Source organism: Ptiloglossa arizonensis, chromosome 3 (assembly GCF_051014685.1).
Source record: "Ptiloglossa arizonensis isolate GNS036 chromosome 3, iyPtiAriz1_principal, whole genome shotgun sequence".
In the NCBI taxonomy this organism is placed as follows: Eukaryota; Metazoa; Arthropoda; class Insecta; order Hymenoptera; family Colletidae; genus Ptiloglossa; species Ptiloglossa arizonensis.
Window position 1 is genome coordinate 27,362,711 of NC_135050.1, and position 27,122 is coordinate 27,389,832.

Here is a 27,122-nt window from a genome sequence, read left to right on the forward strand (position 1 = left end):
CGCCTACGAACCCTACAAGACACTCGCGCGAATGAAACTCACTCTCGACGACAGATCGAGAAGAAATCATTTCGTCGAACGATTCGTAAACGCTCGTCTGTATACATCGGTGACTCCAAAATCGGTAAAGTACGTCGTACGAGAACACGTCCCGCCCACTTTACGCTTCGAGTTGCGAAGAATCGAGGAAAATGTTCCTCGAACGGTCTCGAACTCGTATCGCGTCCTTTTTCGTAAATCTTGGAACGCGTGTCTGTCGTTTCGAGGGAAACGCACACGAGAAGCTTGCACATCTGCACCGTACGAGTTTTGCAACGATGCAACGAGTTTTGATCGATGGGATTTGTTCGTGGACATTGGATAAAAACAAAACGCGACGGATGTCGGGACAATCGTCGTTCCGGGCACTCGGAACTTCTTCGATTCTTCGTAACTCGAAAAACAAGATTCGCCGGACACGCGTTCGTAAGATATTTTTTACAAGTTTCGGCGCGTGGATTCGGCCCCTGAAATACGGACAGGCATTTCCGAGTCGTTCGGTATAAATCGCGCGATATTAAGATCGAGAAAAAAAGCCAGATTATCGATCAAAGTACCGTGTCCGCTCGCGAACGACTAACGAAGTAATCGAAAGACTCCTTAAACAGAATCGAGAAAGATCGTTTATCGTTATCTTCGATCGTGCAGATAAATAACGTCGAGAAGTGTTCGGAAACTGGACGAATGCGTCGTCGTTGATCCGAGGCGGGAAAAGGTTGGTCCGCGGGGAGGACAATGTCGCGTCCTTCGTCCGCTTGGACGATTACGCCAGCTTTGCGTAACGTTTCCGCGGTAGCTGTGCGTTTTCCAGCTCGCGATACGCGTCCTTCGTTCTCCAGCCGTTGAGCGCGCGATCGAGTTCCGCGGCGCGTTGAAGAATCATCCGCTCGAGAAACGCGGGAGTAAACTCAAAAGGGATAAACGTTGTTGTCGCGTGTGCCACCTCTGCCCCCCTGAACAACCCTCCTCTCTCTCGATAAAATCTGGACTCATTGTACCGAGACGTACGATAAATTCTCAACGGCGCGCGGTGAAATTTCGTAAAAATAAAACGGAAAAAGTAGAGAAAAAAAAAGAAGAAGATGTAAGAAAAAAAAAGAAAGACACCCGCAGGAAGCGGATCGCGGCGGCAACGGCGCGGTGCGGCGCGGTGCGGCGCGACGCGGCTTGGGCACCGCGTTTCTAGGGTTTATTGTTTCCCTGAACGAGCCACGGGCAGAGAGGCTCCGCGTCCGCCTCTGACATCGCTCGTAATAGGTATACAGTGGGTTGCTTACATTATGCCGGGAAAGGAAGATGCACGCATGTGCTCCGCGAGGGCCCCGGGGCGGTGCAACGTCACTTACCTGAAACAATAAATTACATACCGTTACGTTACGCGTACGTATTATATGCGCATATATAGGTAACTGACTGATTTACGATCTCCTCCGCGTTACGTGCGCGCGTACATGTGCTTACCAGCCGCTCGTGTGGCGGCGGGAGCACCTGTACGCGCGTGTCTACGAAAGTATCTAGCCGACACGGGAATACGTCCTTCCGTCCGGATCACGCGCCACGAGAAACCATTTCGAACGGTTTTCCATAGCTTTTCGAGCAACTTTCTAACCTATATTCTCACCGCGCGGTAGCCGGCTAGCCGTACCCACCTTTCCTTCGTTCTCCCCACCCACCCCCTCCCTACGCGGTTCTTCAGCGCGCGCGAAACGGGCCAACCGCCTCCCGTTTAGGTCTGGGTCAGGTGTTTCTGGTATCTCTTTTCTTTCCCGCGCAAGATGGCGCATTTTCCTAACGTTTCACTGTCACGGACGTTCGTACGCGCGCGATTCGACGTACGCTCGCTTCGCCGTGATATCGCCCGAGACGAAATCGGACGAGACGAAAGCAGAGATTCAAATACGGGTCTACGGTATGCGGAGACCTCCGCGCGGGAAAGAGTATCTGCTACCGTATGCCGTGGAGCAGGAGGGAATGCCCCTTGGAATTCAGATTCAACGATTTCGAATTTTTTCGAGAACCGATCGTTTCGTCAACGGACGGGTTCTCGTATCGCGCACGGGAACGTCCAATGGCGTCGCTATCGCGGAAACGGAATTTATGAGTGAAACGACGAGGTTATCTCTCATCGTGAACTTCACTCGGGGACAATCTTCCCAAGTACGCGCAGTAGGTAGGTTCGCCCGTAGCGTCTGGCCCGCGATCGAGTACCGTGTTGCGAAAGGGTCGAGTCTCAATTATCCCCCTCGGGACATACGGATACCAGAACCGTGTTTCGCGTACTCGTAACCTCCTTTTAAAATCTTAATCGTACTCCCTGTACCCGGCCGGCACCTCTCGTTTGCGTTGCTCATCGATCGCGATTACGACCTTGGGATCGACCGACATCGATTCGGTAGTCGATGTCGGTAAAACGCTTACGATTTTACGTACAGTCCGGACTTCGAGACACCGAAACGATCTGTGAGAATCTGTGAGAAATTTCAATGTGTTTACGAGCTAGCCAACTTCTCGATTTTTCGACCGACCTCGATAGGTTCTTTAAAGCTGCACTTTCGGAGCTACGCTCGACACTCGCTGTTGCACCATATTCCAACCCAGACCTAATCCCGAGACCGTACACCGAAGAGCTTAACCTCTTTAACGACAACAAAGAGACCAAATGGTAGACTAGACCGGGTTTGCGGAACACTGTTACATAATTTTTCCCGACGACACACTTTCAAAGCCCTCCACTGAACGCGATCCGTGCCTCGAGAGATCGACTTTATTTTCCGCCACGCTTACGAAATTTTCCGTCAACGACGTTCGACGGAAGCGCGAGAATTTTCCTTCGATCTCGTGCGGAAAGTCTCGCTGTTTCCCGAGACACGTTGTACGCGAAAGAGCTTGCTAGGATTTTCGAGGAGCGACGGTGTTACCGGCCGAATGCCGACGAATCCGCGAAAATGCGCGCAAGGTAAGGTCACGTTTCGCTCGAGCGATCGTCGTCGGTATCCGGAGCGCGGCCCAGCATCCTTGCATTCTCATTGGTCAATGTTGAACACCCGCTCGCACTTACCGAGTCCACTGTGCACGTGGTGGAGGCTTCGATCTGCCGAACATGCCACCGGGTCTACCACGACACCAACACTGACGCGTACCGTGGCCGTATCCGTGTAATTTCGAAAAAAAAACACCGAGCTGGAACCGTATACCGAGACACACCGAGGAAAAACGTTCACGCCTATCGACTAGCCTATTCGCGACTCGGCCGATAATCACGGGCCAAGCGCGCACCAGAAAACGAGCAGCTCGTGGATTCGGAACGGGATTACCCCCCAAAACTTCACCAGCGATCTTTCGTAGGCGGTAGTTTCCTCGACGATGCACACGAGCGCGTAATCGATCACGGTGGAACGTTATCGGGACTCGCGAGGAACCGGCGAGACCGATCGCGCGAACGGAACGATTTCATCGACAGCGACGATAAACATTGACGGCACGGAGAAACCTCCTCCTCGTTGTCCCGGTAGTCGTCCTGGTCCTCGTCCTCGTCCTCGTCGTCGACGTCGTCGTCGTCGTCGTTGTCGTCGTTGGTCGCGTGGAAAGAAGGAAAAGGAAGAAGGACGAGGGAAAAAAAAAAAGAGCGGCGCGAGACAGACTGGAGACACCGCATAAACCTTCCCGACCGCGAGCCGCCACATAAATATAATAGGGAAGGTAAGGCCTCGTGATGGTTGGTCGGCATTGCCCGCCGAACCGTCACGGACTCGGCACGTCGTACGGGTAGGGGGAATTCGCGCGGGGGTGGGGTGAGATGGGTGGACGTGTCAGGGGCAGAGTGGAGGACGAAGAGGGAGGGCAGCGGTGGTCGACTCCTCTCTCTACACGGTGCAACACACGGCGGCGTGAAACACGGGGAAACGGCACGAATGATCGATGGGATTCTGCGCCGTTGCAGGCATGCCATGGGTGTCCGTTCCCCACTACCTTTTGCCAGTGAGCTCGACGCGACGCGCACACCATCGAGGGGAATCCCCGCTCTTCGAAGCCGACGAGCGGCTCGCGCCGTCTGGTGGGGCGGGCGCACGTGGTCACCGCTAACGGTTTAACCGCTCGCGGCACAGATGGCGCGCAGGAACATCGCGATCTCGCTGCCATCTCATCGAGCAGAGAGGAACCTGGTCGGTAAAAAATTCACTCGAGTTTCGACGAACGGACGAAGCGATAAAGGGATTGGCGGGAATCCGTTGGCATACGTTCCGCGATTGTTTTCTATTCGCGATCCGAGTGGCTGGCGTTCGAGGAACGATCACGGTTGGTCGTTAACGTCCGCACCGAGCTACGACTTTGTCTCGAGAGTGGCTCGAAGTCGGTGCTCGGACCACCGTTCTCGAACTCCTTCGGTTGGCAACGCAGATTCTCTGGTTCCTCACGGTGCGCGGATCCAGGGGAAAAACCGTTCCCGGGAAGCGTTCGCGAACGGTTCTTGCGGCAATATAATTTCGTTGGTAAAGGCCGGGGCAACGAAAGGGAAATCCAAAGGTCGATTCCAAGTGCGCGCGAAACCGACGCGAGCGACGCTGAACCGACGAATTAGTCCGAAAAATGCACAAGCAACGATATCCCGCGACCGTATTCCCGAGGTTGTTAAACTTTCAGCTCGAGCGGCGCGCACACGGATACGGTGGTCCGGCCACGTTTTCCACGGACCGACGTAACCCAACGAACGAATCTATTTGCATACAAATTGAAATTTTCGGTTTCCTTCTGGACCCCCCAGGTCTAATGTTTGCGCGAAACAACGCGTCGGTTGCGCGCGCGACGGAACACACGGTCCGGGCCGACCCGATCGGGCGTGTGTTTATTACTTGCGGATGCCTGTCACAATTCGTCAACCTAATTGCGGCATTGTTAAACGACTCACGATCGGCGGTGTCGTGCATGCGCGGATTGTAACGCAGCACGGGCTGCGTGCCGACGGCGCGGCCGGGGGACACTTCTAAAATTCTCAAGGCGAAATTTAGTTACGCGACAGCTCGCGCACACGCGTCCATAAACCGGGGACGCGTCAAGCATTCGTGAAACGCGATCGGAGGACCACCCGCGCGTACATACTCGATGCTCCTTCCACGCACCGGTACGCCGATCGATGTCCGCGTCACGACGCCCGGTGATCGCGCGCCGCGATCAAAATTCTCCGACCGAAAGGTGCGCGTAAATATCCCGCACCGGATATTTTCGTACGCCGAGCGAGAGTCTGTCAGCGCGACGCGAATTCGGGAGAGGAGGGGAGGAGGGGGGGAAAAAAAAGAAAGAAACGAAAAAAAGGTAACCGCGGCACCGAAAGAACCGGCTGGAAAAAGAAGGAATTTTCGAGCGCGGTTGTTACACTTAACGCAAACGATAAATCGTCGGCGAAAGAAACGGCAGAGTCGTGGCGCGAATGAAATTAATCTGGCGCGAGTGACGGCCCGACCGTGGAAGATTGAATGCCTGAAAGTACTGAAATTCCCGAGAACACGATCGTTATATAATTAGTCTCACTCGACCACGCAGTGGGTAGTATCGCGGCACCACCACGGGGCATTGTACATTATAGGACGAAAGTAGTGCAAAGCACGGCAAAGCAATTGATCAATATAGCGCCAACAACCCCTCGTAACCACCCTTCTTCAGCTTCCAGTCCCCGTCGTCTGCCTCGACCGCCCCCCCACCCACCCACAACCGCCCCTTAACCGAACCCCCACCCGCCCTCGCGCTCCCCGAGTCCCAACGGCGCAGAGAGAACGCACCCCCATAACAAGTTTCTTACTCATCTTTTTCGTTCAATAACTCTCCATCCAAGATGGCCACCGCGGTCGTCCCTCATTGGCTGGGGGAAGGGGTGGTCGCAGGGGTCTGTACGGGGTTTGGGTGACCCGAGAGGCGAGGAAACCGAGAGAGACCGAGAGAGGAGGGGTTGGAAGCAGTGACGCCATCTATCTTCCGTTGCCTTGGCTCGGCGTAACATAAGGCAAGATAAATTGCGGGATCTCCCGGGTTCTTGAACCTTTCTGGCAAATTGCATAAGAATATCCACCCTCCGCCCCACCCGGTCTCTCGCCCTTCCCACCCCCTCCGACTGCCCTCGCGGCTCCAATGGAATTGGAATTAACTCGAATAAATCACCTCGGTGGCTCTGCACGGCTACGCAGAGAGTTGCTCGTCTCTTCGCTCGAAGGAGTTCAAATTTCTTTTACAACGACGAGGCGCTCGGCTACGGCTCCCGGTACTAATTCGCCGCCCGTACGCGGCAATTGTTACACGCCGGAGCGCGCCACGGTCGTAATTAAAAGTAAAAGCGCGTCCTACGATTTAAAGCGTCGATGCCGGCGAACTGCGAGCGCCGGACCCACCGCCAAAGAATCGAGGACCAACCAACCAACCAACCACCCCCGCACACCCCACGAACCCCACACCCCCCACACGTCGAAATAATATCGAAATTTCCCCCGTCGATTTATAACCTCTATTCGTTTTATAACCATCGACGACTGTTTCTTTTATTTTATCCGCGTAAACGATACGCGGGGGCAACAAATATATTACCGTCCCGCGTTTCTCGTTTATCTCGATTTGTCGGCCACGGTTATTAATTTTTCGAAACAATGGTATGTGTAATCTAAGGCTAAACACCGCGCAGCTCCCGGTGTTTATTTTACACTTCGGAGGGCGCGCCAATTGCCTTGGCAAACATCCGTGTAAAAACAACAACGTAATGCTAAATAATACGCTTTATTTATGGGCCAATGAAATTTCGCATATTTCACAAAACTTCCGCCGAGCAAATAGGGGGTATTATGTCACGGCAATTGCAAAGGCGAAGAGTAAATGGAAGATAAAACGATCGAAGCGTTAACTGTTGGCCGCTACGAGAGTCATAAAGCAGTGCCGGCATCTGGCGGCATCCGCGAGAACAAACGAAACAACGCACCGAAGACGTAGTATTGTGTGCGCGGGCGCATCATGGTCCATTGATCGAAAGATATTGCGAAGCGTTGGAAAATCGGCGAGAGACCAATTTTTACATTCCTTGCGTTCGTTCCCTTACGTTGCCCGTCGTCTCCGTACGTCCGTTTAACCGCGACGACGAAAAAGAGAAACGATCGATCGTTATCGAGGTGACACGACTTAATCACCACGATCGTGATTCGACGTGAAAGAAGACTTGGGGTGGTGTGTCGAATCTCGAAACGTTGGAAAATCAACGTCTCCGTCGACGAGACCGGAAGCAACAGCGTTCCCCGCGTATTACGCGACCTTGCGTCGTAACGCGCGTACACGGATACCGAGGAATCGTTGTCGCACGTGTCGCAGTTACGAATTCCATAACCCTTCTCCTTGCGCACCTTGCACGATGTCTCTATTGCACGCCACTTGGCGATAATGCCCCCTACCCCCTCCCAGAAACCCTCCTCCCACCGCCGCACCGACTCGGTCGCGGAAAGCGCGGTAGGGGACCGGTTATCATTGCCGAGTGGTTGGCTTTCCGTATTGCTTTCCGTATATTGTGCCAGGTCAGTAAATCCGAAACCGAGCTTTACGATTTGTTTACTCCGCAGTGGGTTATGGGACCCGGTTATATAGCCATAGGTATGCGGGGGCCACGTGATCACGGCCATAAACGCGTCTGTTATGCGCTCGTAAACCGTGAGAGCCCCACTCGACGCTTGCCGCTCTACCGGCGGTTCTCCCACCACGATAGACCATCGTAAAACAAGCGTTTTACGATTGCTGCCTATCGCTGATGATACCGCCACCGTGCGGCCAGAAGTACTTACGCCGCCATCCGTATCGCTGCCGCGTACTATCGCCTTCCGTAAACCTGTTCGCACCTCTTCCACCGAATGCTGAGGTTGACGGTGCAATTGGTATCGACGTTTCTCGATACGCATCGAGTTCGTTCGATTTTTCCAACGCGAGGAACAAACGACCAAGGATTTCGGAACGTTTTATTTCTTCTTTTTTTTTTCTTTTTTTCTTTTTCGTTTCACCGACGCGTCGATCGACCTGTGCCTCTTTCGCGACGTATCGCGCGGTCCCATCGACTTCGTCAAGGTCCGCGAGGTACTTGCGAACCCCTGGTCAACGGAGGTCGAAACGAATTCCGAACGGTTCTTCGATCTTTTCGCGCGCGCTACACAGCCTGTTTTCGTACACCTATTCATACCGAACCGACGCCTTTGTTCTCCCAGTATTATTCCTACTATCCTCTCGTACTATCGAAGGGTAACTATTGTCCACTTTGTTCGCACAATGCGACGCTATAAATTTCCTCGTGTATTTTTCCTACTTGCATAAATTTTTCCCGATATTTAAATCCCACGATGAACGAGACAGGGAAATATATCGAAAGGAATACATTCTCCGTAATTGTGCGATATCGAGAAGAACCGAAGTGCGCTCTATTTTTTTTTCGCAATTTTTCCGCGGATACGATGCTCGTACGTAATCGACGCGCGTCGAGAAACTCGAAACGTGGTTGAAAAAAAAAGAAGTTCGGTAGGGAGTAAAAATCGGTCGAGGTTCGGGTTGGTCGGTTTCACGGGATCGGAGCTCGCGCGATCCGCGTAACCGGAGCGCGGTATCGAGTATCAAGATCGGCGTAACAGTTTCGCGTGGCGATCGGCGCGCCCCTGGCGGCGCGTTGTTCGATCGACGCGAGCGGGTTCTCCGTATCGGCGATGACGCCGCGGGCACACGGCTACGTCACGGGTCCGACGAAAGCGTAGAGCCCCTGACGTCATCCGGTCCCCATAGAGAGGGACGAAACCGGCGACGCCGCGGTTGTGACGTAACCGAGCCTAGGAGAGAGAGAAACTCCTGCCAGCCATGCTGCCGTAGGTAGGGGAAGGAAGAAAAGGGAGCCATTATAGAAGGGGCGCGACTAGGCTGAATCCTCCCCACCGACCGGTCGGCCCACCGAGGAAACAGCTGTCAGCTGCGTGGAGTTGCGGACCCTGTCGTCTCACCCACCAACCCTCCTTGCCCCGTTACTCCACGTGCCTTCCGCTGTGTGCGCGCCACTCTCTGCCCGCGTGTTCGTTCGTGCGTCTCCGCTACGACCACGGTTCTCCTGTGTTCCGTGCCGAACCCATCCCGCGCGCACACACTCGCGGCGGTGGTGGCGGCGGCGGCGGCGGCGGCGGCAGCGGCAGCGGCGGTGGTGGCGGCGGTGGCGGCGGTGGCGGCGGTGGTGGCGGTGGCGGCGGCGGCGGCCGACCCGCCAGCCAGCCACCCACCCCCGATGTTAAAATATTCCGGTGGGCGAGCGAGCGCGGGACGGGAATAGACCGGGAGAGTTATGGCCGCCTCCGAGACTCAAATAACTCTTTAATCCGCGGGCGCGTGTACGCTCTTCGCGCTCCTTTCTACCGCGCGTTCCTCCGCTCGCCCTCTGTGACGTTCACTCGTCCCCCGATCGCGCTGCTCTCTTCTCTCGTTCTCTTCTTGCTCGCTGTCGTCGATTTGCCCCGGCTAGAGGGCCGCCGGTGTGTCTATTTGCGGCACGAACACCAACCAAAACTGACCCGTGAACATTTCGAACGGCTCACCCGCCCGAACACCCGCTCGCGACTTCGGCCCTTTCCAGCTACTCGACCATCTCCTCGCGGACTCGACCTCCATTTCTTTTCCAGCCGGTGATCATCGCTCGTGAGATACTTATTTACGTTACTGCCCTCTAGAAATCGGTTAATCGGGTTCTCTCATCGCAGAGAGAGACTTTTTGTTATCCGGAGGATTCTCAATCTTGCCGCGTTTTCGGTGGGTCGTTGTGATCACCGATCGGTGGTGTTAATTATTTAGAGGAAATCATCGGACGATCGAGAGTCTTCTTAAGAAGAAGAACAATATTTACCATATTGTAAGTACGAAACGAGTACAGCGTGGAGATGTCGTTTCAACGAAGCAAATACAGTCTTCCAACGAAGAGTACTTTCCAGGCTACGTTTTTCTGCATCCTGATAGAATTTATATTCCGGTTGAGATTTCCCAGGGAATTTTATTTACCGTTCCCTTCCTTGGACGTAATTTTATCGATTTAGTGCCAGCCAAATAACGATTCGTTTCAAGAATGTAAACTTGAAAAATTGGGACGACGTCGCGAGATGGAAGGAGAGCTAGAAACGGAGGATAGTGGAGGTTTCAGGGTTGGATCGAGTACTCGTGTACCGAGCTGCGTGAAAAAATGGGTTCCATAATCGAGGTTCTATAATAGACGAAAGTAAAGTACGTTTATATATTTTACAGCGCCATTGAGACGAATATCAAAAATATCTCCAAACCTGGAAAACTGATAAAATAGCCAGAAACGGTTCGTTGTTTGAAAAAAGTACCCGAGTGGTAAAGTTACCTCGGTAGCGATCACCAGCATCGGTAAATATTATTCGTCCGTGTCGAGAATAGAGATCGCGGAAAATACGTCCTGTAATCGAGTGCCAAAAGCAGATAAAGTATGTTTATGACGTGCAGCGGGAATCGTAAGTACGAAATCCAACGATAGGTATGCACGGAGCGCGGCGGCTTGAGGACTCCATCTTCGCGATCGTAACTTTTCGTTTCAACGTTGCTTTGTACTCGCACGAATGATATTTACGACAAACTTGGCAACCGTAATACGCGCGTACCTCGTCGGATAATATGCGTCGAGCGGAGAATCTCGAATCAAGCGTTTGTTTCTTACTGGTTGCGATCGATGCAACGAGTAAATGCAAGGAATGCGCAAATACGTAAGAAACGAGACGCGATCGACGAGTTCCTTGTCGATGTTAACCTCGAATTAAAATTCTTAACTTTATCCGCGAGTATTGATCGTACATTGTATTTAGGATTGAAAAATTTTCTCGCATTTGTCGAGTACATTTCGAACGTTGCTCGATCCGTTTGGCGTATTTCGACGTAATTTCTGGATAAAATTCTTTACCGAAAGATCGATTTTGATTCGAAAATCTACGAAACAACGGTTTCGTACGAAGCTCGCGCGGTACAAAACGCACGATCCGACGGTATCCGAACGTCCAGCGTCGCTGAGCGTCGAATTGAACATCCAACGGAATTATTTCGGTTCCGTCCGTTACCTCCGTGTAGGAACGATCGGTGAGGAATCGTGGTATTGTTGAAAAAATACATATAATTTAAACAAACAGTAAGCGAACCGTTCGATATTTCTGTCATACTTGTTCCTTTCTTCGGGACACGGTTCCGAGATAAAGACTTTCTTCGCGAACAATTAAACACTATCTCCATGGTTAACATTCTAGGTTACGCGTTACTTGTTATGCGCACTGTTATTACACCGATAAAGTGGTTCGCTCGTCCGTACATAGATCGATTTGCATAACCTCCCGAAGAGTTTACTCGCTCCCGCGTGACGTTGCCGATTCTTTTTTTAAGCCCGGTAACAAAAATACCGCGAGTTATTTTCGATGATTTAAAGTCCGAGAGAACTCGGGTAGGGAACGAAGCGCCGGCCGAAGCGTTCCTAGCGTGCTCCGGGCGGAACACGCGCGGCGTCAGCTTCGATAAAGAGACATCAATAAGCCGAAAAAGGAATACGAGGGACGCGGTTGATCTCGATCGTTGATCTCGATCGGCCGAGTAACGATCCAGATTGAGCCGCGCGACACGAGGATACACCGCGTGGGCACACGTTCGACCGTACAAATTTATCGGGGATTAAAAAATTCCGTAGATTCCGTACTTGGTTCGCGCGCGGCCGCGAGCGTAACGCGGCGCGATGCGCTCGGTGGTAATTAAATGCAACTCGGACCCGGCCGCGTCGTTTTTTCTCGTTCGCGTGCAAAATCGCGAGCGAGTGAGCGAGCACACGTCCCGAGGCGTGTGCGCGTCCGCGAGCGCGTGTCGGTGCGCGCGGGCGCGCGTTACCGTGTCTGGGTGCACGCAAATTAAATATCCGAGCCAGTTCGCGTGTAAGAATACAGACGTTCGCCAGGGCGCCAGAAAGATATATCGTTCCACCAATTTGTTCTTCGTGAGGAAATCCATTATTAGGCGAAGCACGAACTTTTGCGACTAATTGCGAGCGTTGTGTGTGCAGCCGTGCGCTCGCGCGCGTACGCGAGCGCGAGCAAGCGAGCGAGCGTTCGTTCTTTCGTTGGTTCGCTCGCTCGCTCGCTCGCTCGCTCGTCCGACCGGTCGAGCAGAAACATTCGCGTCGAACACGAGCGAGTCGCGCGTGCAAGCAGACCGCTCGCTCGCGGACGCGTAGACGCGAAAATAATGTATATTCATGGAGTGTTTGCGACGTTAATGATTCGTTCGCCGATAAGTGACTGACAATATTCCGTTTACGGATACTATGCGATCTTTATCCGCTCGATAACAGACTCGGTTGTTTCTTCGTGTTCCGTTTCAACGTTTCGTGCTTTCGCGTGACCTTTGATAAGACCCTTCGAAGGTTGCCACAACCGAGATCCCGGTTCCGGAGATCCTCGCGAGTTACGGACTACTGTGTTCCGGACACACCTCCCATTGTGCGGATCAAACCCTTCTATCGTGTATTCAACAGCGACGGTGGCTCCTACAGGGAACTCGATACTCTCTCGTATCTACGATTAGGGGAACGAGAGATGTCGGTTCGGGACATATTCGGGACGCGTTTAAATTGTCAGAATCAGCGACAAGCCCGATATTTTCTCTGTTTCGTACCCGCGACGATTACATTAACGAAATACGCGCCCAAGTTCTGTGTATTTGGTACGTACTCAAACTGTCGGGATTAGAGATCCTCGGGAGTCACGAATTATGTGTATTCGGGACACACCTTCTATTCCAGGGAACAACCCTTTCTGTCTTGTACGTGTCAGCGACGGTGACTCGTACAGGGAACTTAATGTTGTCTCGTGTCATACACGCGATGATTACGAGAAGGAAATGCACGCGTCGGTTTGCACGTAATACGTACTCGAACCTTGGGGAGCAAAGGTCCTCGCGAGTTGAGAATCGTTGCGTTCAGGACACACCTTTCATTGTGTGGATCAGAACTTTCTATCTCGTAGTAGCCAACGATGGTGATCCATGTGGATAATTTAACATTCTCTCAATTTCGTACACCTAAATGATGTTTGGGAGCAGAAAAAACACGTGTCAGTTTGCACGTAATACGTACTAGTACTCAAACCTTTGGGAGCGAATGTTGTCATTAGTTGAGAGTTGTTGCGTTCAGGACACACCTCTCATGATATGACCTATGCGGATAATTCAAGATTCTCTCAATTTTGTACACCTAAGCGATGATTGGGAGCAGAAAGAACACGTGTCAGTTTGTACATAGTACGTACGAGTACTCAAACCTTTGAGAACGAAGGTTGTCATAAGTTGAGAGTTGTTGCGTTCAGAACACACCTCTCATGATATGACCCATGTGGATAATTTAAAATTCTTTCAATTTTGCACACCTAAGCCACGATCGACAGAAGAAAATACACGTGTCAGTTTGCAAATAGTGCATATTGAAACTGCGCGAGAATAAAGGTCCTCGCAGGTTAAAAATTGCGATCGTTCCCTTCTATCGTGTACTTGGTAGCGATTGCGACTGGTACGGGAAGCTTAATATTCTCTGAATTTCGTACACGAGACGATTAGGAGAACTAAAAACATGTGTCGATTCGTATGTAGTACAAGCTCAAATTGTTAGGATTAGAGACCCTAGCGAGTTACGGATGGCTGTGTTAGGACACACCTCCCATTGTACGGATCGATCCCTTCTATCGTGCCTTTACCGACAATGGTGGCTCATCCGGATAACTTTATTAGTAGAGTTCGTACACGAGATGATCAGGAGAACGAAGAACACGTGTCAATTTCTATTTAGGACATACTTAAATTCCAAGATGGAAGATTCTCGTCGGTTAGAGACTGTCGTGTTCAGAACACGCCCCCCGTATGAATCAAGCCCCCATGTCGTGTATTTACTAGCAACGATGTTTCACACGGGTAACTTAAAAAAAGGAGTCTATCCAAAAACCAGAAAAGACCGAGGATAGAATCAAGATAACTCTACACTGTACGTACGGAAGATATATCTTTCGAAATTGTAAATCCGTCGAGAAACTTTTGTTACATTTTCCACGAGTCTGAAACCGTAAAAAAATAACAAGCTCGTTCAATTGAACGTAACTCTCGTGACGGTTAATATTTTTCCAATTAAATTCGGACAGAGTATTCGGCAAATAACAATCCGTGGACAGTGTCTATTTCAATCGGTCGTAGTTGTTAATTTTCCAGGAACGACGAGGTTGAAGAAAGGTCGAGGTTTGAAAATTCTAAATTAAAAATCGAATCTCTCTGCGTAGATTCAATTTCGTGCGATCGGATGAATAAAAAATCAACGCGTTCGCTGGTAATTGGTGTATCGCACGGTAAGATGTTCACGGGCGCGATACTTTCGAGTTCCCAGCGAGTGCAGCTCGCCGATTGTTTATTTTAGCGCGAAGAGCTCGAGCACTGAGTCACTTCCGAGCACAGGGTTAATTTTCGCCGCGAACCTCGTGAACACGTGTAGCCCGGGTGCCATCGAGAAACGCGTAAGTAAACACGTTTCCACGTACAGGGTGAGTCAAGAATCCTGTCGGGAAATTTACGGGTACTCCGCGTCTGAAAACCGACGATAAAGATCCAACGGTCGCGGATCCTAGAACCGTGTTGTTTTCGAGGCTACGGCGTGAGTTACGCGCGCGGCTTCGAAATTGAAACAGGAAGTAGAACGTACGCGCGAGAACCTCCTCGAACGATTACGTCCGACCTTCCCTCGATACGAAAGCGTACGATACGAGCCGAGAAATCGTACGACACGGCTTAAGTAATCGCGCGATACGGCACGAGTAATCGTACGATGCGTGTTAAGAAATCGTACGACACGATTGAAGAAATTGTCTCGAGAAGGTTCGTGGGCGTCCGAGACGATCGATGACACGATGTATCGACGCCTATGCGACTACCATTGGAGGCCATTTCGGACATTTGCTGGGAATCGATGCTTCGAATTAACCCCGGTGCGTCTTTTCGACCCACAACGTCCTCGTAATATATTCTTCGCGTATAATTAAAGCCATCCTAACGGACGAACCTGCACGTCCACCGGTTGTATCGTAAATTTACAACTCGAGTTCCGTGCATTCGAGACAGTCTCGACTGAAAAACGTCGAGTGTACAACCGCGGAGACGAACGCTTTTGTACCGTGATGTACTTTGGAAACAAACGGTTCAAGGCCGAGTGTGACAACTTTTTTGTTAAATTTTACGACAGCACCGCTCTCGTACGATCGTTCGAGCGGCAACTGGACACCGGGCCGAGATCGTTGACTTCGCTGGACGACCGGAGTGCAACTTGTAACGTTTGAAGCTAATAAAATTTTCAAGCAAAGCGAGCTGTAATTATTTAACGACCCTCCGACCGGAACTTAACCCCACGGTCCTCGTTCGCGGTGAAAGAACCACGACGACCGCGATAACGTTGCTTTTATTATTTAACGAACGCGTATGGACGAGGAATTGCGACATCCTCGGTGCAAATTCGGCATCTAGCCGCGCGATAAATTCCCAAGGCCTTTCCAAAGAGGCGGTAACCGTCTCGGGCCAAAGTCACCGTGGTTTTTAGCCGGCTTGAACAAGAAGAGACCTCGGGGCTCTCCGCTAGGAGTCAAGGAGGAAGTCGACTTTATTGCCCCCAGGTAAACGCGCAAAAAGTGGCAATGGACTCCTCGCCGCGTTTAAAAAAAAAAAAAAAATCTCCCGTCGATCGTCGTGCCAGCGCAAGGACGAACGACGCCGCGTCCTGGCGTTGCCAACGGCAGATAAGCGAGGCCTAAAAAGGCCCACCCTCGAAATCCTCGCGGTGACCGGGCCTTCGAAGGTCAAACGGATACGCAACAGTCGCAACGATGAACCGCAGCCCGCTGTAAAACCATAAATCTGCACTTGGCACTTTTGTCCCGCTGAAAAAGGCAGAAAGAAGCGCGCCTCCCGACCGAGGAAAAAAAGTGTCGTGAGACTCCTCAACTAAACCGAACTCGAAGTCAAGGAACTCTGCAGAGGCGTCGTCTACCCCGGACGATTATTCGAAACGTTTCTGAAAAGACTATTCGATGGGTATTTCCTACGGTTGGAACCCACGAAGGAACAGAGTTCGGGGAACCACGTTCGATGGTCCTTGATCGAATTAGGATATTTTCGGAGCAGGATCGAGACGAGTCGTAGAGCATTCTACACGCATGGGACGCTCTATTTTCAAAGTATACAAGGTGTATCGTTGTTTGGACTATTTACTTGGGCGATGGAAAGAGGATATGCACGTTTGACTTTATTTCAGAGTTGTAGCCATTTTTGTGCTACGCTGACGACTCTATACAATGCTCGGTAAGTCTTGGATCAAGTCGATCGACTTTGATAAGTCTTTAATTACTCCATTTCGAACACTTTCCATAGAGATTATCTGGCTACTGGGGTACAAAGACGGTTGTGACTTTGGAAAGAGGTCAATTAGGTGTATGTTTCTGTGAATTGTTTCCATGGGTTTTATAGTCCCTTTCTATCGCCAAAGTACACGTTATCAAACACCCTGTACGTCCCTAATTTTTAACTTCCGACCAATTTCGAGTACAGTCGAAGTACATGGATAGGAGTGTACAGTGTACAGTGTTCGAGATCAATCTTGGTGCGTTCCTCGGGTCTTTTTCGACCCATTGCGACCTTACAATGTATTACATTCCTACAATCAAAGATGCACAATTGACGCGAATGGAGATTTCTGCATCTCGTTAGTCTGCTCGTTGCGTTGCAAAGTTAAATGATACACGTTTGACCCACAGACTTGGATCGTCGAACGCAAGAACGCTTTGAGGTCGAACAACGCGACATCTTAGACGCGCACTACAGACAGCGAGCTACGTTGCACGATAAAAAGAAACTAGCGATAAAAAAAGGCACCTAGAACGAAGAATCGAGTAACAGAGTGCGGCGGTCTCGCGCGCTACCATTTTGTAAATGCGTTTTGCCCATCGTCGTCGCGCGATATCTTGGATCTTGTAGCGCCAGATGGCGTTGCAAACGTTGCTCATAAAAATTCAAGATGTCCAGACGGAAACAACCCTAACCAAAGAAAAAAAAAAAAAAAGAAACCACAGCCTCCGAAGCCGGATAGTCGAGGAAGCGGGTACGAAAGTTTGGAAAAATCGTAGGAACCCCGTTTCCTGGAACAATTCCCGAAACGAATTATCGAGCGACGCGACGATCGACGCTTCGAGGCGTCAGATTCGTCGGTATAAATCAGCCTCGTCGACTGACCGTCGGTAATCAAAGGAACGAACGAACGAGTCCGGGGGTCGAGATAAGATACGCGAGCGGGACGAATATCCCCCGGGGATAATTATTTCGCTGCACCGGGGTCAGGTAAACTTATCGCGATGGAAGATAATCAAATCTCGAAAGACTTTTTTCGGTGGGCCCCGGTCCTTCCAAGGTCGAGCCGAGCCCCGTAGTCATAAGCGAATGAGGACAACAGTCGGTCATCGCTGCGATCGTAAATCAACGGTTGGCGTTTTTCGGCTGTGCTAGGCAGGCCAAAAGGGCAAAAAAAAAAGAAGGAAAAAAAACGAAAGGAAGGAAAAAAGGGAAGAAAAGGGAAAAAAGAGAGGAGAAAAAGAAAGAAAGGGAAGAAAAAAGGGAGGCGTCGGGGCAAAAACTCCGTCCGCTCTGTCCGGGCTTGTTATAAGCGGTCCTCCGGTTAGCCGGACGGCGGTCGAGCAGTGGGGTGAGGTGGGCCTTAAAGGAGTCTCCTCGGAGACGGAGGGAGAGAGCGAAAAAGGGAGCGAGAGAAAGAGAGACCGAGAGGGAAGGGAGAGGAAAGGGAAACGAAGGGAACTTTAGCAGGAACAATGCCCAAAGTCACGGGGAAGAATGCGGTCCGTCGGGCTACGAGGATGCACGAACTGACTTCGTGGGTGCCCATTGGTCGCCCATCGATACTCTTTCCACGGGAAGACACACGCGCTCTTCCCAGCCGGCGACAAATACACCAGAGAATTTACTGCTCCGCCGGCCGTTACGTCATTTGGCCTCTTTCAAGTCAACCGCGCTGCTTAAACTCTTTGTTGAAAATCCGCTGGCGAGAACTCGACGCAAATGACGCCACGTTGCTTAACGTTTCGCCCCTTAATTGTCGAGCTCGAACGGTCTCGTGCTCGTTACTCGTACTCGATCGCGGTGTCGTTGCACGAGCGCGTTCTTTTCCGACGTCGCCCACTCTCCTTAGGAAACTTTCCAAAAACTCTGAACGACGCGAAAGCTCGCCGGATGCTTCGATCAACGATCGAAGGTGGTATCCGTGGATCGAGTCGGTGGTAATCGTCGTATCCATCGCGCTCGTGTTCGACGAGGGAGGCTCGAGGATATTGGGAGGATATCGAGGCCGTGTCGGAGATCGTCGAGGACGAATTGGTGAAACGGATCGAGCCGTTTGGAACGTCGAGCAGGTAATGGAAGCCATCGCGTCTACGAGATCGCTGTCCAGGTCGGACGAGTCTCGCGCGGCCCGGTTGCGTACTGGTGGCTTTCGTCGATGCTGGTGAGTTCTCGGGGTCTTTCTCGACCCATCCCCCGTTCCTCCACGATCGAAACTATCGCGTACGATCGGATGCACCTCCGATCCTTCCGTACGATAAAACGAAACGAGTTCCGCGCATTCTCGACCCAAAAACACCGAGCGTACGGTCGAACGGGCCTCGAAGATTCATCGTATCGATCGTTTCGTATGCGTGCGCGTGTGACTCGTCGAAATACGGAAACACTTGTTTTTCACCGTATCGTGGAAAATCGTGGCGCAGAGTTGCCGATACCAGGGAAAACGCGTACGAATGTTACGCGAGTGCGTGCAGAGGGGCCCGGAACGAACGTTTCGCGACGTCGTCGCCTCGATCGTTTCGTAGAATCGCGGATCGATAAACAGCGCGATTGTGCAATTGGCTGTATCCATTGTGCTCGTTTCAGTCGCGGTGCTGCTATGAATACAATAGAGGCGCTCCGTGAACAAGACGTAAGCGGGCTCGAGACGTCGTAACGACGCGTACGGGGAAAGACCGGTAGCGGGAAAATCGTTGAAATTTTCACTGGGAAACGTTAACGAGGGAAGTACGGTGTTCGGGGTATAATTGTCGATTATCTTGCCGGTAATTGGACAGTGGTTCGCTGCCTCGTTCCGACGGACGATCGCGGAACGTATCCGCGGCGAAGACTTTGATACGCGATCGGGGACAAAGGTGTAAAGATTGTCAATTAGGACGTAAATAGGGGCATCGGTGAACGGAGCTGTCCCTGTAATTTCATCGTTCGCGACTCGTCGTTAATGAGCGCGATCATCGCGATTGTTAACCATACCCCCTCGGTAACCTATCATCGGCGAGCGAATTACACGAATTATGGGAACCCCCGTGGAACGCGATGAAGTCGCGAGAGCAGACGCGGACGATCGCGGCGGCAACGCGTCTTTAAGCGATACAACCAGAGAGAATTACCGTGGTAGCGCTAATGTCACCCTCCCGGCCGAGATAAGAACCATCTTCCGCCCTCTTCGCCCTACACTCCGCCAGAGCTCCGTTCCTCTCCTTCTTCTTTATTCTTATTTCGCGTCAGGACCCGTCGCTTGAGTTACGACCGCGATTTTTATTATTCGCGTACACCTCCTGCTTCTCTCCCCTCTCCTCCTCCTCTCTCTGTCCCTTTCGAGCCGTCACACGACCCTCTTTTTCCTATCTGCTCGTAGGCGCCCCGTGGAAAACTTTTTCCAACGAAAGAAGAAACCAGAACGAGTTCTCTCGCCGAACTAGCACCCAAGGGATCGGGCGGCAAATTGATACCTCGAATTCGGTTCCAAGTGGCGTAATTTCGCGGGTTTCGCGCCCCCCGTGCCTACCAATCCTAGCGATACGTAATTTTCGGAGTCGAGGAGGTGAAAAAGAGACCACCGGAACGAGAGAGTTCGTTTCCTTCGATTCACGGCGAAATTGACCGCCGAAATAACTCGACTCGTAACGAGTAGTTCAACGCGTTCTTCGCGTCGAGTTGGACGATTCCGTGTGATTCGAGACGGTACTTACCACTTTCGGTAAGTAGGGGACGAAGGATTCGGTTTTTACACAGTGGAGCCACGATAGCCACGGCTGGAACCAATCGTGGAGACGATCGATCGAACAAGGAGCTCCACTCGCGTGGTTGTAAAGAGAAGACTCGAATGTCTTTCGTCGATTTCGAGTTTTATTCTTGTCGAACTCGCGTTGAACTTTCGTTGGAAAAACGACTCGAGAACTATCCTTGCGACTGCCAGAGGACAGAGTTTAATGCCAGTTCTCGATGATTCGAACATAACGAGAGGTTTGACTATTCCGAGTCGAACACCGGGTGATGGTGCAAACTAGGGGGTAGAGTCCCAACACCTGGCATACGTAGCTGGTATGGACTTGACGTTCCATTCGTCCACAAAATTGTCTGTCTCTTTCCAACGAACTACTCTCGAAATTGGGGTTCTAATTTTACCGATCGGACAACACTAAACGAGGTGTGCCTCGAAATTACTCGAAATCTACCCGATTCGAGTACCCCGTACAACTCCTTAAATAGTGTTAAAAATATTCTTATTCGCAGCACATTAACTCGCAAATTTCCAGAGTTTCTTTTCGTGTCGTAATGTCAATCTTTTTCAAAGACTAAACAGCCACGTACAACTTGTTAAACAGTGTCGCAAATATTTCTCTTTACGTAACATTAGCTCCAGAGTTTTTACCCTTTCCCTCCAAGCTTTCCACAACGACCTCCCACCCCGAATGGTCAACTTTCTCGAATACACGTTAAATATTTCAATTCGCAATATCAGCCTCAAAGTTTCGAGTATTTCATTCCGTTCCGCGTACCGTGACCCCCGACCGTAATTTTTATCGAACGTTTCGAAATTGACGCGCAATCGAGAGAAAAAGAACATTTCGAAACATCGATACTTGGATGTAGTTCGATGGGGCACACCCACTCGTTGTCCCACCTCTAGCCCGTACGTCGATCGTAGAACGACCGTATGCGCGTTACACGATGTATATCGTGTAACTTCTACTAGCGTTCGATCGTACACGCTTGCAGAACGTGTAGAAATAATACACGCGTTTGCAACGCGCCGCGGTGTATAAAGCGGAGACGAATCGGAAAGTGTCGTGCGCTCGCGAACGCGACGCGAGGGAGCGAGCGAGCGAACGCGAGCGTGTGTGTACCACGAGGTTACAGGCAGTAGGCGAGAGGCAGGACAGTGTGGAGGGATGAGGCACACGCAGAGAGTTATGATGCCGCACAATTAGCAGTTCGTGTGAGAGAGATCGATCGCTGCCGAGAACATACATCAACGGTGTAAACGCGGGACACGTATCGCGTTTGTATACGCGGAAACGCGAACGTTTGCGCCTTCACGCACACTCCCGCTATCCGTGGATGACGCCCCGAACTTCGCTAGCAACGAACGCCCAAAAAATTACACATCGCGATCCTTTTGCGATCTTCGACGAGAATTTTTCACGGTGGATGTTTTCGAACTTCCGTGGTTAAACGGAATCAAAATTTTGGAAGTTGTTGCGCTACACGTGACCGTTGCTCCAAATTTACAAAGCGACGAGTGTTTAGGAAATTACATATCGCGATACTTTTTTTTTAATACCGATGAGAATATTTTGTGCTAGAATAAAATTAGGAAATAAAAATTTGGGAAGTTGTTCGTGTTCCATGTGATCGTTGCTCCAAATTTCTAAAGCGACGAGTGTTTGGGAAATTACATATCGCGATTTATATATTTTTTTTTACACCGATGAGAATATTTTATGCCAGAGATTCGACGAAATAAATATTTTGGAAGTCGTCGCGCTCCACGTGATCGTTGCTCCAAATTTCCAAAGCGACGAGTGTTTAGGAAATTACATATCGCGATACTTTTTTTTTTGATATCGATGAAAATATTTTTTGCCAGAATAGAATTAGGAAATAAAAGTTTGAGAGGTTGTTCGTGTTCCATGTGATCGTTGCTCCAAATTTCTAAAGCGACGAGTGTTTGGGAAATTACATATCGCGATTTATATATTTTTTTTTACACCGATGAGAATATTTTATGCCAGAGATTCGACGAAATAAATATTTTGGAAGTCGTCGCGCTCCACGTGATCGTTGCTCCAAATTACAAAGCGACGAGTGTTTAGGAAATTACATATCGCGATACTTTTTTTTTTGATATCGATGAAAATATTTTTTGCCAGAATAGAATTAGGAAATAAAAGTTTGAGAGGTTGTTCGTGTTCCATGTGATCGTTGCTCCAAATTTCCAAAGCGACGAGTGTTTAGGAAATTACATATTGCGACAATTTTTTTTACACCGATGACAATATTTTTTGCCAGAATAAAATTACGAAATAAAAATTTGGAAAGTTGTTTATGCTCCAAATGATCGTTGCTCCAAATTTCTAGAGTCGAGTGCTTAAAAAATTGCACATTGCGATTATTTGTCGATCGTCGACGAAAATTTGTATAATAGACATTTTTGATCTTCCATTGTTAAATGAAGTAAAACTTTTCGAAGTCATCGCGGTCCACGTGACCGTTGCTCCAAATTTCTAAAGCGACGAGTGTTTAGAAAATTACACGATACTTTTTTTTTTTAGCTCAGATGAGAATATTTAATAGCAGAGATTCGAGGAAATAAAAATTTGAGAAGACGTCGCGCTCCCCGTGGCTGACGCTCCAAACTTCGAAAACGACGAATGCTGAAAAAATTGCACGTCGCGATTTTTTTTGTTGTTTACCATCGACGGGAATTTCGATGCAGAATATTTTTGCGTTTCGATTCGCCGGAAACAAAATCTGGAAAGTCGGTGCATGCGCCCCCCGTGGGTGATGCCCCGAACTTCGGAAGCGACGAACGTCCAAAAAAAAATCACACGTCACGATACTTTTTTGACCTCCGACGAGGATTTGTTTACAGTAGATATTTTTACACTTCCATGTTTCGATGAAATAAAAATTGCAAGAGGACAATTATTGTCGCAATTTGCCATTACGAAACGACGAAAGAGTTTACACATTATTCCTTTTATTTCTCTCCCAATTTTTCTTTTTTAAATACCACTGCCGAACTGTCCGGCGACGATACATACCGTTGTTACTATCACGTTGAAAAATTCGACAAGTAGGACGTAAATTTAAATAACGACGTAGTCCGATCTGAACACGCGTTCCAACGCGTTAATCGTGTTAGCCGCGCGTCGTCTCGGTTAATAATTCGGCAAATAAAAGTTCAGGAATCGATGGCATTATTATCGCCGCATTTAACTCGAGTCTTCCCTCTTGTCCCCGGTTCGCGTCTCTCTTCCTCTATATAGCTCGAATAATGGATTTTCGTTTCGGTTTAAATTGCAGCCGACGACGCTGGCACCGTTGCGAGAAAATTGGTTGTTTGTTTAGCGCCGCGGCGATCCGCTCGAGAGGGCCGCGATGATGTTTTGTCAATAGAGGGAGATTTAACTATCTCGCGAAACTCGGCGCCGCTCCGCTAACGTTATTCCGGTACGGGCAGAAGGTGGGGGGTGGGGGGTGGGGGCACAGGGGGGCCTGTTTTGCTTGTAAATGCGCCGGTCCGTCATGTTATCGTTACTTCCGTTTACGCTTCATTAATTTTAATTAATTTCTATAGCCGCTTCGTTCGCCAGCCGGCGATGATTAATTTCGGTCGGCGGTATTATCCCGTATTTTTAACGAATCTATTGTAAATGAACTTTCGTGAATTACGCCGGGAATCCGTGAATCAGCGGCCCGATGTAAAAGCCGAGGCACGCGTGCCGCGCTTACCGAAACGATGGATTTATAATGGGGGCCGAACGAGCGTTTCATCGACGGAAGAAAATAATTGTAAAAAGGTTACGCCTGGAGCCACGATAAACGCAACCTTGACGCTCGAATTCGAACCTCGAATGACGCGTTGGCCGGAATCGTCGTTTAAAATTCGTTCCTTCTTCTCGACGTTTAAGACGAAAACGTGACCACGATTTCCCAAAATTCGAGGCCTCGTTTTCCTTTCTTTTCGTCGTCACCTTCTCCGCTTTCGAACGTGTCACCTTTGCCTTCTCAAATTTTTCTCTCACTCGATGTACAATATTTCTTCTCCCGTTATTTTTAATCGTTTGCGTAATTACTTGGCGGTTTGGTTTACAAGCAACCATTGTGCAAGTTATTCTTCGCGCGACAATATATCTGCGCTTTATCTATCTCCGCAATGAAGAAGCGCGATAACAATAAGCAGACGTTCAAGGACACGAAGACTCGAGAAACAGTCTAATCGAGGAACGGTCGGAAAAATACTTTTGTAACAATATATCGGGCAATACCGCGACCACCGCAATATCTTTAACTTCGAGTACAATTCACTCCGACGTTTTTGCAATTTCGTACGTTGGTCATTACGCTTCGCTTTCGTCTTCGAAGAAAATATTTCTACATTTTTTTCTGGTAAAATCACTCGACCAAGATCTGCAAGGGTTAAATCGTTGTTCGACTTTCCTTCTATACAAAATCGTTGCTCGGAGAAAATTGCAATTACTGTGTTAAGGAGCGCCAAAGAATGCTTCGAACGAGGTACTCGGAGACATCGATACCCAAAGTTGCGCAACGCGAAAGATCCTTCCACGAAGAAAGCAACCCGCTTCGATCGAGGCGATCGGAGACATCGATACTCGAAAGTTACAAAATGACTTCCGATCGCGCGTCTATCGCACCGAATCGTGTTTACGAACCAATAGAAAAACTTGTCACAGAGTGAACTAGTTTCGATCGGGGCGGTGGGAGACATCGATAGAAAAAATTACAAAATGACGCTCCCAATTCTTCGCTCGCATCTTCACGGCGGCGTTGCGTTCGCAAACGAACAGAAAAAGAACTGTCACAGTGTTGAGAAACGCTTCGATCGAGGTGGTCGACACTCGAAGTTACAAAATGACTTCCAATTGCGCGTCTATCGCGTCGAATCGTGTCTACGAAGAGAAAAACTTGTCGCGGTGTTAATGAGTTTCGATTGGAGCGATGTTAGACGTCGATACTCGGAAATTACAAAATGACTCCCAATTACTCTCAATTCGTTCGTTCTATTTGCAAACTCGTAGAAAAAAAACTGTCACAGCGTTAAGGAACGCACTCCGATCGAGACAATGGGAGACATCGATACTCCGAAATAAGAAAATGACTCCGAATTACTCTCCGTCGCATTGGATCGTTGTATTTTCAAACGAATAGAAAAAGAACCGTCGGAGCGTTAAGTAACGCGCTCCGTTCGGAAGACATCGATACCCGAAAGCTACAAAATGGTTCCGTGTTACCTGCTCGCGGCGCGGTCCATCGCGTCGATTCCTCCGGGCAACGAGGCGTCGGTACGTTGAAAGGAGATCCACTCGGTGGAAAATGTCGGTCACTGGTCGCACAGCAAAAATACACTTCGGTACGCGTGGTCGTACGGCGAGTCGAGCGTACTCGGTGGCGTAAAGCGCGCGGGCCGAGTACGCGCGTGTAACGGCAGTATTTCTCAAGGGCGCGTGCCACCGGGCTAAGTTACGAGGCGTTTATGAGCCATAAGCGATTCCACGGGGTAGATAGAGTTACTTAGACGAGTTATTTCACTACTTTCCGTGGCGGATGGCGTCGCGAGTGGGACGGGCCAACGTTGACGCGCGTCTTACGGCAGCCCGCTCGGCTGGATCAGAAGGACCGCCTGCGACTGCCTGATTTACTATGGTGGACCCAACGTGCCATGGACCCGCTCTACCCCCGGCCGCTATGATGGCATTTTCTGACGGGGGTAAAAGGGGGACTGGTTGGAACACCGGGGTAGGGGTTGACGGGGTGGGGCTTACGGAATTGTCCCGGGGCGATTTCGACGCTCGTGTCTTTCACGCGTCGTTGCAACATTTGTAAATAAGAGGAGCTTCTTTCTCCTCTTTCCCAGCTTTTTCTCAATTTTTCGCTTTGCTCCTTCTCACGTGGACTTTTCTCGCCTTTCCCACCAACTTTTCCGCGTTCACGGTCGGCCGTAACCGGACACTGCCCGCGCGAAATTCGACGAAAGAATTTATCGAACCAGGAAAATATTCAGTCTTGGCTACGCGAAGGTCGAATACCGGAGTATTTTTTTTACACGGGTTATCTTGCTCGGAATGTTTCTCCGAACGCGAAAATTGGTGCCTCCCGAGGAGAAATTTCGGTAGACCGTTCCGTTCGGCGAATAGCCGTTTCCATTGGACGGTATCGATCGAAAAAATATTCCGATACGTTCCACCAATCGACCGTACACGCACGCGATCGAATCGTTCGGGACGAAATTAACAGAACGCTCGATACGATTCTATTTCGACGGTGGTTAAATATTCTTGCCAGCAATGCATAAATAAATTTCAAATCGTTCCGATACGATTCGTACGTCGGTGGCTGGACTATTTATTATAACTATAATTTAGTTCGCGGATCGGCGATCAATTTTACGTCCCGCGGTTGGAAATATTTGTTCTCCGGTGGCAAGACTAATTTTCCATAGGCAAATTAGCCGTAACACCGATCCACGTACGGAGACCCGCGAGCGTTTATCGCGTTGCGGGTTTCTAACGGCAAGCGCGGATCCTTCGTTCGCATTTCCCTCGCATAGTTACACGTTGGCAGCGCGCTTTCATTCTTACTTAGCGGCGAGGAAAAAAAAACCAGAAGCGCGACATTCCTGCATTACGTTATCCGACGCATCGCGGCGGCTTTTTTTCCCCTCTTTCTTCTGCCTCTTACCTAGAACCGTTCGCCCTCGTCTAGAACAGCAAAATCCGAGACTCGAAAACAGCCCATTAGAGCTACCCGTTCTACGCGAGACGCAGCGTTCGATCTTTTTATCGCGTTATAAATAGTACATACAACAACCGTACCGTCCAATTAAACATACGACAATGTACAGCGAATGTTCTTCGAAACGGTCTCGCCGGCCATGGGAAAGATTTTAACCCAAA

At 50.0% G+C, this 27,122-nt stretch overlaps 1 long non-coding RNA gene across 1 annotated transcript in view; it reads right to left on the reverse strand.

Moving 5' to 3' along the window:
- Window positions 1–1,360: 1,360 nt before the first annotated feature.
- Window positions 1,361–27,122, reverse strand: part of LOC143144003 (uncharacterized) — a 116,324-nt gene continuing 90,562 nt past the window's right edge. Inside the window, exon 2 of the long non-coding RNA XR_012991319.1 lies at window positions 1,361–1,385. This is a non-coding gene — a long non-coding RNA (uncharacterized LOC143144003). The remainder of the gene's footprint in view (window positions 1,386–27,122) is intronic.